The sequence below is a fragment of the Schistocerca gregaria genome, chromosome X (genome assembly GCF_023897955.1).
Source record: "Schistocerca gregaria isolate iqSchGreg1 chromosome X, iqSchGreg1.2, whole genome shotgun sequence".
Taxonomy (NCBI): domain Eukaryota; kingdom Metazoa; phylum Arthropoda; class Insecta; order Orthoptera; family Acrididae; genus Schistocerca; species Schistocerca gregaria.
The window spans coordinates 616757440-616769544 of record NC_064931.1 but is presented as its reverse complement, the minus strand read 5'-3'; positions in this window follow the sequence as shown (position 1 = coordinate 616769544).

The following is a 12105-nucleotide window of genomic DNA, read 5'->3' as shown; positions in this document are numbered from 1 at the left end:
TGCAGCAAAGAAAGCAACGAGACTCATCGATAGTTTTTAAACATTTTGACAAGAGCTCTAAAGCAAGACTAGCTGGTGGGTGAATGAGCACCACCGACTGGTGTGTCAGAAGTGACTCTAGGAGGATGTAAAATTTTGTAGAAAGTTTGTTTTAGAAAAGAGAGTTTGTTGAAGTTTCGCCGTTTCTTGACGTGATATTTTGTCAAAGAAACAGTTACGCCATTGGCGAGCTGTACCAACTTTTGAGAGAATTGGTGGGTGCACATTGTTGGTGGGAAGAAAGGAGCAAACTGCATTTTGGAGACTTAAAAAATATCAGCTGCTGCCAAGTTGCGGTCAGGCATAATTTTTTTAACGCTTTATAACAACAATTGTATTTTGTAACAAATCACTGAGTACACTTAAACCTTGAGTTTCTTGTCACATTCAGTCATCTTCAACGACAAATATTATGTCAATTCCCCCACCCTCAGATCCACTGCTAGGGCCTAAATAAATTATGGCTTCAGTAAATCAGCACTGAATCTAAAGGATGTGTTTGATTTCTGATTAATTCAGATCCAGTTAAATTTCGCTTTTATACAAGAGGGGTTTTGCAGCATTTAGGTGCATGTAATGGTTGTGCAGTGTGGTGTAATTCCTGTGTTGAGCGGTGGGAATGATGATGAGAGAAGGGAGAGGGTGAAACCCTGTGCTGATACATAGTGTACTGCTCTCTAATAGGACCAAGGATGCCACTGAATTTAATCTGTGTCACCTAAAAATTTAAGTGATATTCGCTTAATGTGCCCATCAGACGGACAGATCACAATCAACATTGTCACGTGTCCTCATTTAATGAGACATTGCAGATATATTTTGAATGTAGTCCAAGCACTGGCGCAAACATAGGTGATGAAGAACTCTATGTCACCACCCTTCCTCCGTTTCCCAGCCCATTACTGTCAGTGAAAATTTCGTCCACCATCAGGATACGAAACTGCTTATCTCCAAGTCGAGTGCCACTATGCACGCATGGTTTAGCAGCCTCAGAGAGAGAGGTAGATGGGCCACAGGAAACAATGGCTGTGTGAAGGCTATGTTGGTGGAGCACTGTTAGAGTAGATGAGTGTGGCCCCAGGTGTGACTCAAACAGAGTAATTGACATTTAATCTTACTATTTCTGGACACTTCTACCGCAAATTTTTTCTCACGGGGTACGTGGAAATAGCACTACAATACGTCACACCCTAGCAAGGGCAGTCATAGAACTCAAAAATGCAATACTTGAGGAAATTCAACATAAAGAATTAATTCTATAAACTTTATATTGAAATAGTACAGACCTCCTAAATTATCTTGAAGTAGTATAAGCTTCCTTTAAGTTTGAAGTAAATATTGTTGCCAATACATTCCATCATATTTTCCATACATGCTGGGGCACTTCACTTGTAGTTTTCGTGCCAAATTAAAAATGTCCGTTTTTTGACTTGTGTCACTTTTTGTGCTAAGGTGCAATATGTTCAGCTTCGCATATCAAACAGAAAACCTTATTATGTTTTCATTTAATTAATAACATTAGAAAATTCAATGAATGTATACTTACAAAAAATTATCATTTAACTTACAAACTTACGGTATTAGGGAAAGAATGAAATTAAACAGGCACACCCGAAGATGACTGAAATGGTTTTCATGTTATGTTGGTGATAGCATACAAATATCCTCAGAAATACCAAAGTAGGTATAAAAAAATTGATCTCAATCAACTGGAATCATACTAGCACAACTACTTTGTATGTTATATCATACAATTGAATGATTTATGGCAGAATGACACTTTATAAGCAGGTGTATCAAACCTGTTAGAAATTGAAGACTAGCAGTTACGCAAAACTGTTATTCATTAGAATGAAAACAATATCACCATGGCCAAGCATGAAAGGTAATTGACATGTATTTGATAAGTAGACTATTTCCGAAATCGTAAAAAAAAGAAGACAGCAATAATTGGGAAAAACACTAACAAGCTGACAATAAAGTTATGTAGTTTGTTACCGCACTACAAAACTGCCGGCGGAAGTGGCCATGCGGTTCTGGGCGCTGCAGTCTGGAACCGCGAGACCGCTACGGTCGCAGGTTCGAATCCTGCCTCGGGCATGGATGTGTGTGATGTTCTTAGGTTGGTTAGGTTTAACTAGTTCTAAGTTCTAGGGGACTAATGACCTCAGAAGTTGAGCCCCATAGTGTTCAGAGCCATTTGAACCATTTTTGAACTAGAAAACTTTCAGAAGACAACCCAATGACACGACAGTCTAAATGCATTGTCTGATACATCTGCATGTTTGTCAGTCGGACTGCATTTGGGTCTTTAAAAATAAGAGAAGGCAGTATTGATAAACTCCTGTACCAAATCCTTTAGAGGCGTCATTTGGTAGATGAACTGCCGTCTAAAACTCTTTAGATATCGGAAAAAAATCCTGAACATGTGGTTACAAAACACTCCATCCATTATTCATAGTGTGCTGCAATAAGTTCTGAGCATAGGCTCGGAATCCAAACCCAAACCGGCCGGGGTGGCCGAGCGGTTCTAGGCACTACAGTCTGGGACCGCGTGACAGCTACAGTCGCAGGTTTGAATCCTGCCTCGGGCATGGATGTGTGTGATGTCCTTAGGTTAGTTAGGTTTAAGTAGTTCTAAGTTGTAGGGGACTGATGACCTCAGGAGTTAAGTCCTATTGTGCTCAGAGCCATTTGAACCATTTTTTTCCAAACCCACCAAATAAAGCAAAGAGCTCCGATGTACTGTTGTAATCAGGGTTATGAGCTGCAAGGAAAGCGACCACATATTCTATCTAAATTACTGTCTGCCTTTGCTGCAAACATCGGAAGGATAATAAGATCGAGAAAGTTTTTAAAAAAATGGTATGATTGTGAGGACAAACAGCAACTTCCACACTATTCACTGCTCTTTTTAAAAAGGAGTGTGTTATTTTATTCAAAAAAACTTATTTTCCGTTGTACTCTCCTTTTGGGACACCAAAGATCGTTCAACTTCATTGTTCAGTAAACAGTTACTTGAAGATGGCTAAAATATCTGTCTACAGTTCTCATTATGTCTCAACTGGGTTGAAACCGTTGTCCATATACAAACTAATTTATGTGTGGGAATAGATTGTTATGAGGCATCAAATATGAGGAATAGGATGACTGTTTCCACAATCCGTTATTCAAATGACTCAGTTTTCCAAATACCAAGCATCCCCTGCTGGCAGGTACATTGTAATAATGAAAGATGCTTTAGTGTTTAAGAATTCAGTCCACTTCGTCGATACATTTTCATTAAATTGATTTAAGTGACTTTCGCGCTATTTATCTTATCCTTTGCGTGGTAATCAATAAGAGATTCCTTTTTGCGCCAAAAAAGTCTGTAAATATCTCAAACAACCGTTTTTGCATTATGACACAAAGCTTTGTAAACTTTAATTATTCTTCCAAATTCATTATATTCTTTTTCTTTGATCAGCCATTTTCAACTTTCGAATTGCATCTGTGCCTGCAGTTTGGGACATACTTTTTATAAGTCATTTTCAAGAGAAGTGCAGTTCTCCCCATTAAAGTTGCAATGTCAGAAAGATGGAAGTAAGATGGTTTTGGGGATACTGACACAGACTCCACTGTTGTCAGATTTCCCCCAACGATCAGCCACATCCTTCTTCATCCCCCCTCCCCTCACCTACCCATCTAAGCCAATTGCCTACAACGTAAATGCCAGGGAAATCAAAAACAGAAATGGTTGGGGATACTGCTGCACAGTCATTATGGTTACCGAATTCCCTCCCCCAAGGTCACGAAGGTAATGAGCCAAGATGGTGGCCATTATGACGTCATAGTATAAGATGATGATCCAAGATGGCGGTCACTCCAAGATGGAAGATGGCCAAATGGTCAACAAGATGACAGATACAGGAAGTGCAATATAGATTCACCAAGCCACGATGGCTGCTACAATAACATGAAAATACAAGTTGGTAGAACTAACCCACCAGCTGTCATGATCACCCAGCAGTGTGTTCTTGCCTCTTCTCACCTATACATTTTTATAGTGAAAATATGGAGGTATCTGTGTGCATACAAGCCTCATCAGTTGACTCATCTAGCTAATTCATTTCAGAATGTTACTCTTCACCACTACTTGTCATGTGTGTATCTACCATTGGCCTAGATTTTGAAGATATATTGGAAGGTGGAAATATTCTCAATTTATGAAGGTGATATTACCTGGCAAGAAGTGGGAAGAAATGTACCAGTAATTTAAAGCATATCGAGAATCAGCCTGACTACAGTGAATCACCTCAAAACATCGACGTCAGGACGTTCATCACATTCATCGTCAGAGGTAGTTCCACAATGAAGCCAAGATGACAAGACTTGGGTCAGAGTGTATATTTAAAATGTGCAACTATTGTGGACTTATGTGCTCTGTATGATGCCATATTGACTGCTAGAGATACACATAGTATATGGTAGCCATCGGTCATAGTGCCATATGACGATGTCGGTGAGTGTGTGATACAACATAAAGTTTGTGCAGTTGAATAGTTGGACGTATGCATAAGTGCATTAGGACTATTAAATCCAGATCTCCTAGTTTACTCCTATAAGTAGAAATTGAACATAACGTGAATTTACTGGCGGTATTCCTGCAACTATCGTTGTTCCAGAAGGCCTCAATGCATTACAGGCCAAATTTAAAGCTTACAAAAACCTGTTATTGATAAAGTATTGCTGTGAATGATAACTACGTTTTAACAATAAACAAATAATAATTTTGCCAAAACATATATAATAAAAAATAATATTTTTTAGAAAATGGTAACAGGTTTTATTCCCCCCCCCCCCCCCAAAAAAACCTGTCTTTTTACGTCTAAAACGAGTGAAAAGTTTATAAAGATTGACAGTCCTCTAGCTCAGTCTTTAAGGTAATTTATTCTTAAACACAGGTTTATACAAAATAGAGTACTGATTAAGCTATAATGACTGCGCATTCTGATAATTATTTTATTAAAAAAACTGATAATACACTAAAAACATTTTTAGTTGTTCCTTTTTACAACCATGACCAAGTGTTTTAATAGAAGAGCCTTTCACTGGACATTCTCAATTCAAACCGCAACAACAACTATACTTAGAAGTAAGTATATCGCTGTAAAACAATTGAGGTAATTTGTGATAGCTGAGTGAAATACTACATAAAAAGGAATTCAGCTGTTTAGTAACAAAATAGTGAGTTATATTCATATTACAACACTTTCTATAAGTTTTTTTATAAATTTCAGAAATGAGTTTACATACAATTTTAGATTTAAGCCACTTGAATAAGTAGCATTAACAGTCTCTTTCTCATCGAATCCCTGGCTTGGGTGGTTGTCCTGTCAATGGTCATAACAGGGGTGGGCGTGATGATGTTGATTGCCCCAGGTGGAGTGATCATGATGGACTTTGAATTGATGCAAGACCGCTCCTAATGATTCCAAAAAAAATTCATTCGTTTGTTTTAATAAGTGTAAGTGCGCTGATGACATCGCTGTTGGGCACACATAAGATCCAAACACACACACACACACACACACAGATTCAAAAATTGCTAGAAAGAAACACAAAACATAAGTGTTGACTCCTAAAAGTCATCTACAAGTGTAAATCATTTTTACATTAACTGGTACTTATGCAACCAATCATCTCCATCTGTATCAGAACATATAAACTTTATCTCATCATCTTCGAGTATTTACAATACCATCTCACCCCATTCCGACATATTCGTATCTCAGGGCTGCCATAATCAAATTGCTTCATCATCATCATCATCATTATCATCAGAAACCTGGCCATTGCTGATGAACCAGCCCACATACATTACATTACTGGCTTGAATTTTCTAAAAAAAAAAGATGACAGCGTGTAAGTAAGAACTGTACACCTACACACAAACACACACACACACATACACTGTGTTTGTGTGTGTGTGTATGTGTGTGTATGTGTGTGTGTGTGTGTGTGTGAGTGGAGAGAGAGAGAGACAGAGAGAGAGAGAGAGAGACATATTACTTACATGCAGGGTCAGCTGTACAACCAATGCAGTGCCTTCACCCTGTGGGCTCGTCCCATCATTCAACAGACCTGGGAAAGATGTAGCGCTTTTGCCTGTGATCGGATCCCAGTGCAGAGAGCCCACAGTAGGTGAACCCAGCACACCAACATCATTCAGAAGTCCTGGGAAACAAAAGTCGGATAACCATTTTATGCAAGCATAAACTTCATTGAGCTGACCAAAGTCATAGGACAGCGATATGCACAAACACATACTGTGGTAGTATCACGTACACAAGGTACAAAATGGTAGTGCATTGGTCGAGCTGCCATTTGTACTCAGGTGTTTCATGTGAAATAGTTTCCGATGTTATTATGGCTGCACGACGGCAATTAATAGTCTTTGAATACGGAATGATACTTGAAACTAAGGATTCGTTAGAGAATTCAGTATACCAAGATCCACAGTGTCAAGAGTGGGCCGAGAATACCAAATTTCAAACATTAATTCTCACCATGGACATTGTAGTCGCCATCGGCCTTCACTTAACGACCTAAAGCAGCGGTGTTTGCATAGAGTTGTCAACGCTGACAGACAAGCAGCTCTGCACGAAATAACTGCAGAAATCAATGTAGGTGCTACTACGACCGTAACCATTAGGAGAGTGCGGCGAAATTTGGCGTTAATGAGCTATGGCAGCAGACGACCAACGCGAGTGTATTTACTACACTCCTCGAAATTGAAATAAGAACACCGTGAATTCATTGTCCCAGGAAGGGGAAACTTTATTGACACATTCCTGGGGTCAGATACCTCACATGATCACACTGACAGAACCACAGGCACATAGACACAGGCAACAGAGCATGCACAATGTCGGCACTAGTACAGTATATATCCACCTTTCGCAGCAATGCAGGCTGCTATTCTCCCATGGAGACGATCGTAGAGATGCTGGATGTAGTCCTGTGGAACGGTTTGCCATGCCATTTCCACCTGGCGCCTCAGTTGGACCAGCGTTCGTGCTGGACGTGCAGACCGCGTGAGACGACGCTTCATCCAGTCCCAAACATGCTCAATGGGGGACAGATCCGGAGATCTTGCTGGCCAGGGTAGTTGACTTACACCTTCTAGAGCACGTTGGGTGGCACGGGATACATGCAGACGTGCATTGTCCTGTTGGAACAGCAAGTTCCCTTGCCGGTCTAGGAATGGTAGAACGATGGGTTCGATGACGGTTTGGATGTACCGTGCACTATTCAGTGTCCCCTCGACGATCACCAGAGGTGTACGGCCAGTGTAGGAGATCGCTCCCCACACCATGATGCCGGGTGTTGGCCCTGTGTGCCTCGGTCGTATGCAGTCCTGATTGTGGCGCTCACCTGCACGGCGCCAAACACGCATACGACCATCATTGGCACCAAGGCAGAAGCGACTCTCATCGCTGAAGACGACACGTCTCCATTCGTCCCTCCATTCACGCCTGTCGCGACACCACTGGAGGCGGGCTGCACGATGTTGGGGCGTGAGTGGAAGACGGCCTAACGGTGTGCGGGACCGTAGCCCAGCTTCATGGAGACGGTTGCGAATGGTCCTCGCCGATACCCCAGGAGCAACAGTGTCCCTAATTTGCTGGGATGTTGCGGTGCGGCGTCGCTGCGGTCCGGTCCCAGGTCGACGGGCACGTGCACCTTCCGCCGACCACTGGCGACAACATCGATGTACTGTGGAGCCACGGCAAACTGGCTGACACTGACGGCGGCGGTGCACAAATGCTGCGCAGCTAGCGCCATTCGACGGCCAACATCGCGGTTCCTGGTGTGGCCGCTGTGCCGTGCGTCTGATAATTGCTTGTACAGCCCTCCCGCAGTGTCCGGAGCAAGTATGGTGGGTCTGACACACTGGTGTCAATGTGTTCTTTCTTCCATTTCCAGGAGTGTAATTGCACAACAACGATTTCAGCGCCTCTCCTGGACTCCTGACCGTACTAGTTGGACACTAGACGACTGGAATACCGTGACCTGGTCGGATGAGTGCCAATTTCACTTGGCAGGAGCTTATGGTGGGGTTCGAGTGTGGCGGAGACCTCACGAAGCCGTGTACTCAAGTTGTCAAGAATGTACTGTGCAAGCTGGACGTGGTTCCCTAATCGTCTAGGCCAGTAGGCTGTGTTTCCGTGGAATGGACTGGGGGCTCTGGTCCAACTTAACCGATCGTTTATTAGAAATACTTATTTTCAGTTACTTGGAGACCACTTGCAACCATTCATGGACTTCATGTTACCAAACAGCAATGAAGTTTTTATAGATAACAAGGTGCCATGTCACCAGGCCACAGTTGTTCACGACTGGTTTGAAGCACATTCTGGAAAATTCGAGCGAGGGATTTGGCCACCCACTGAACGTTTATGGGACATAATCGAGAGGTTATTTCATGCACAAAATCCTGTACCATCAACACTTTCGCAGTTATGGGCGGCTATAGAGGCAGAATGGCTCAGTATTTCTACAGGGGACTTCGAACGATTTGTTGAGTCCATGCCACATCGGGTTTCTGAACTATACTGGGCATAAAGAGGTCCGACATGATATTAGGAGGTAACCTATGATTTTTGTGAACTCAGTGTACTTTCAGCATGTATATACGAATGGGTACATATGTAGACAACAATAATTGCTGAGCGGTATTGGGTCCACCACTGCACCCATTCCCTGACTCTGGACTCTGTATCATCTCCAATAACATGGCTAGGATATCATCACCCCTGAGTGGGGGTGGTATGATGTGTATATCAGATGAGGACGTCTACATCCCTCATCACCCTGTCTAGAGTGATCAAATAAACATTTCATGGCAAAAGTCAGATTAAAACTGATGTAAATTCCACTTGTGAAGCTGTGACTTATCCATGTAGTCGCCAACAGTAGAATGGATGGGAGGGTGTACATGCGCAGTCCTCCAGTCGTCTTCGAGGCAAGGTTCACATCCTGTGCCTAGATCTTTGGGTGGAAGTTAAAAAGACATATACGGTAGACATGATGTCACGGCCAGCAGTACATGGGACATTGTTGCTGCAGATGGGCGTCAAGTCAGGTCCAGCAATGCACAGGAGTTTGTCACGGCTGGCATCTGGGAGCAAGTTCAGGTCCACTGCCACGTAGGATATTGTTGTAGCTAAGGGAGATTGATGGGAGACATTTAGGAGGTAGATCAGGGCTGGCAGCGCTTAGGAAATCGTCGCAGCTAATAGGGCTGACAGCAGATCCTGGTTACTGCTCATAATCACAAGATGCAGTTGTTTGCGGCGGACACATAGTCTGAAATTCCTAGTGGAGAGTATGGACGCTACAGATTTTCGGAAAGAAACGGCATTCCTTCCTGTTTCCATGCGGTACAGTTCGACTACATAAAAACATTTTAACAACGTAATTGTAAGAGCTCCTTAATGTCTTGCATGTCTTTAAAGTGTCTATAATTAAATACTGTTACTCACATGTTGAAGAGCAACCCGAAACGTTCCCAAATGCTTAAATAAATAGATCATGTAATATGTAACTGTTTATAACATCTCAAACAAGCTATCTCACCATTTTAAACTTTGGTTTTTTAACTGCCCGACATCTCACATCGGGATGTCATAGAGGCATGGGATATGCTTTAAGTGACTCTGAAGTCTAGTTCAGCCATCTTGACTTTGCAGACCAATATGACACTTCTCACATCCATAATCTTGGTGACCCTTTGACTTCTGCCATCTTGGTGTAGCCGCCATCTTTGAATATCATTCTGAATTGTGACATCATAGTGGTCGCCGTCATGGATCGCAGTTTTGGTAACCTTGGGGTGGGGGAAATGTGGCAACTATGCAGGTTGCGCCAGTATTGCTAACTTGTAGGACAACAGCCCATCACTGACCTTGAAGTTCCTGCCATTCATATGTAAGATAATTGGCCTAGAGGAGTAGGGGTGTGGAGGGTTGAGGGGAAGGGAGTGAGGCGGGTGACCTTAGGGGGAGACTTGGTAATAATACAGTATTTACTATTATTCCTCAAATCCCCTCACTGGTGGCAAGCAACAAAGTCAAATTCACATGAAGTGTACTTGATGATTGGATATGAAACTGGTGAGCATTTCAATAAAACCACACAAAGTTTGTTGAAGTAACATAATCTAAATGATGTATAAAATGAAAGATGGTGCAGCAGGCTTCTCATTTAGAAATCACATCTGAATGTTGTTTATGTTTTAGAAGACTGTGTTATGTCTTGTGTAATAAGGTGAAACGTCAACCAGAATATAACATAATTCGACAGCAGCAGGATTGTGGCATTTTAGGATGTCAGTTTAGCATCGCATGCTATTGCTGCTCCAGTTAGTTGTGACACCTTAACTGACAACGGGATAGTTATTTGATGTCTTCAGGAATCATACTTAACGCTATGCAGGTTCTCAATGGCCCACATGACTAGCACATGACTGGACAGACATTGTTCCATAAAAACACGGGAGAACTGCCGTAAGTCAGTAACATCTTGCCACGATATTTAGGCACAAAGTCTTTTGGCCATCTTCAGGTGAGTACAGCTGTGGAAGTAATGGCGAATACGCTTTTTTTCCCTTTATTGTTATTTTAATCACCTTATACAAAGGCGGGCTGTCAGCAGCATATTACGCTGCTCTTCAGCCGCGAATGGCACAAGAAATATGACATATAGGTGGCACAGATAATACAATAAAAACGGCAGGCAAAAACTGTAGACACGAAAAACCCTAAATATTGAGCTGTTCACGCTGCATGAGAAAAAACACTAACACCAGTTGATACGGGGCACAAAACACGGGCGACTGCGATGGCACAGGTGAACAGTGGTGGCGTGACGGCGAAAGAACACTAAACACAAAACGAAGGTACACACACGAGACACTGATGCTGATGATTTCCGGCATGCGAATGTTCACTGAGAGTGTACGAGTCCGGGGACCTGCCAAGAGAGGAGGAAGGGGGTGGGCTGGGAGAGGGAGAGGGGAGAGTAGAGATTCCACAGGCGGGGGAGATAGGGGGAAGGGAGGAAGGGGGAGGGGAAGCCTGGGGGAAGAGGGGTGGAGGAAGGGGTGATGGTGGTAAAAAGAGAGAGAAGGGAGGGAGGGTGCCCAAAGGAAAAGACACATGAATGGGGAGGAGAGGATCAAAGTTGATAGGAGGGGTAGATGGAGGGTAGGAGGACATCATCAAGGACGGGGAGCTGGCGGAAGCCACCTTGGGAGAGGGTAAGGAGGGTGGAGAGATGGAGACTAGATGGGACGTGGGAATACAGGTGCGGCAGTGGGCAAGGGTGGGAGAGGATAGGTGAGACAAGTGGATGAGGAGGATCGAGTTTACGGGAGGTGTACAGGATCCGTATCCTTTCAAGGAGAAGGAGGAGGTGGGGGAACGGAATGAGGTCGTACAGGATCCGTGTGGGGAGGGGAGACGGATGCGATAGGCGAGGCGGAGATCATGGCATTCAAGGATCTGAAGGGATTTATAAAATGTAGGGGGGGGGCAGAGATCAAGGACGGATGGGCGTAACAAAGGATAAGGCGGATGAGGATTTATAGGTGTGGAGGAAGGTGGAGGGGTCTAGACCTCACGTAAAGCCGGAAAGGAGCTTGAAGAGATGGAGTCTGGAGCGTGCCTTGGCCTGGATAGTCCAGAGATGGGGGGGTTCAGGAGAGGCGATGGTCGAGGGTGACGCCAAGGTACTTAATTGTGGGGGTGAGGGCAATAGGATGGCCATAGATGGTTAGATACAAATGGAGGAGGCGGAAGGAAGGGGTGGTTTTGCCTACAATGATCGCCTGGGTTTTGGAGGGATTGACCTTGAGCAACCACTGGTTGCACCAAGTGGTGAACCGGTCAAGATGGGATTGGAGAAGGTGTTGGGAGCTCTTCAGGGTGGGGGCAATGGCAAGGAAGGTGGTGTCATCAGAAAACTGGAGAAGGTGGAGGGGCGGTGACGGCGGCGGCATATCCGCCGTATACGAAAGGTACA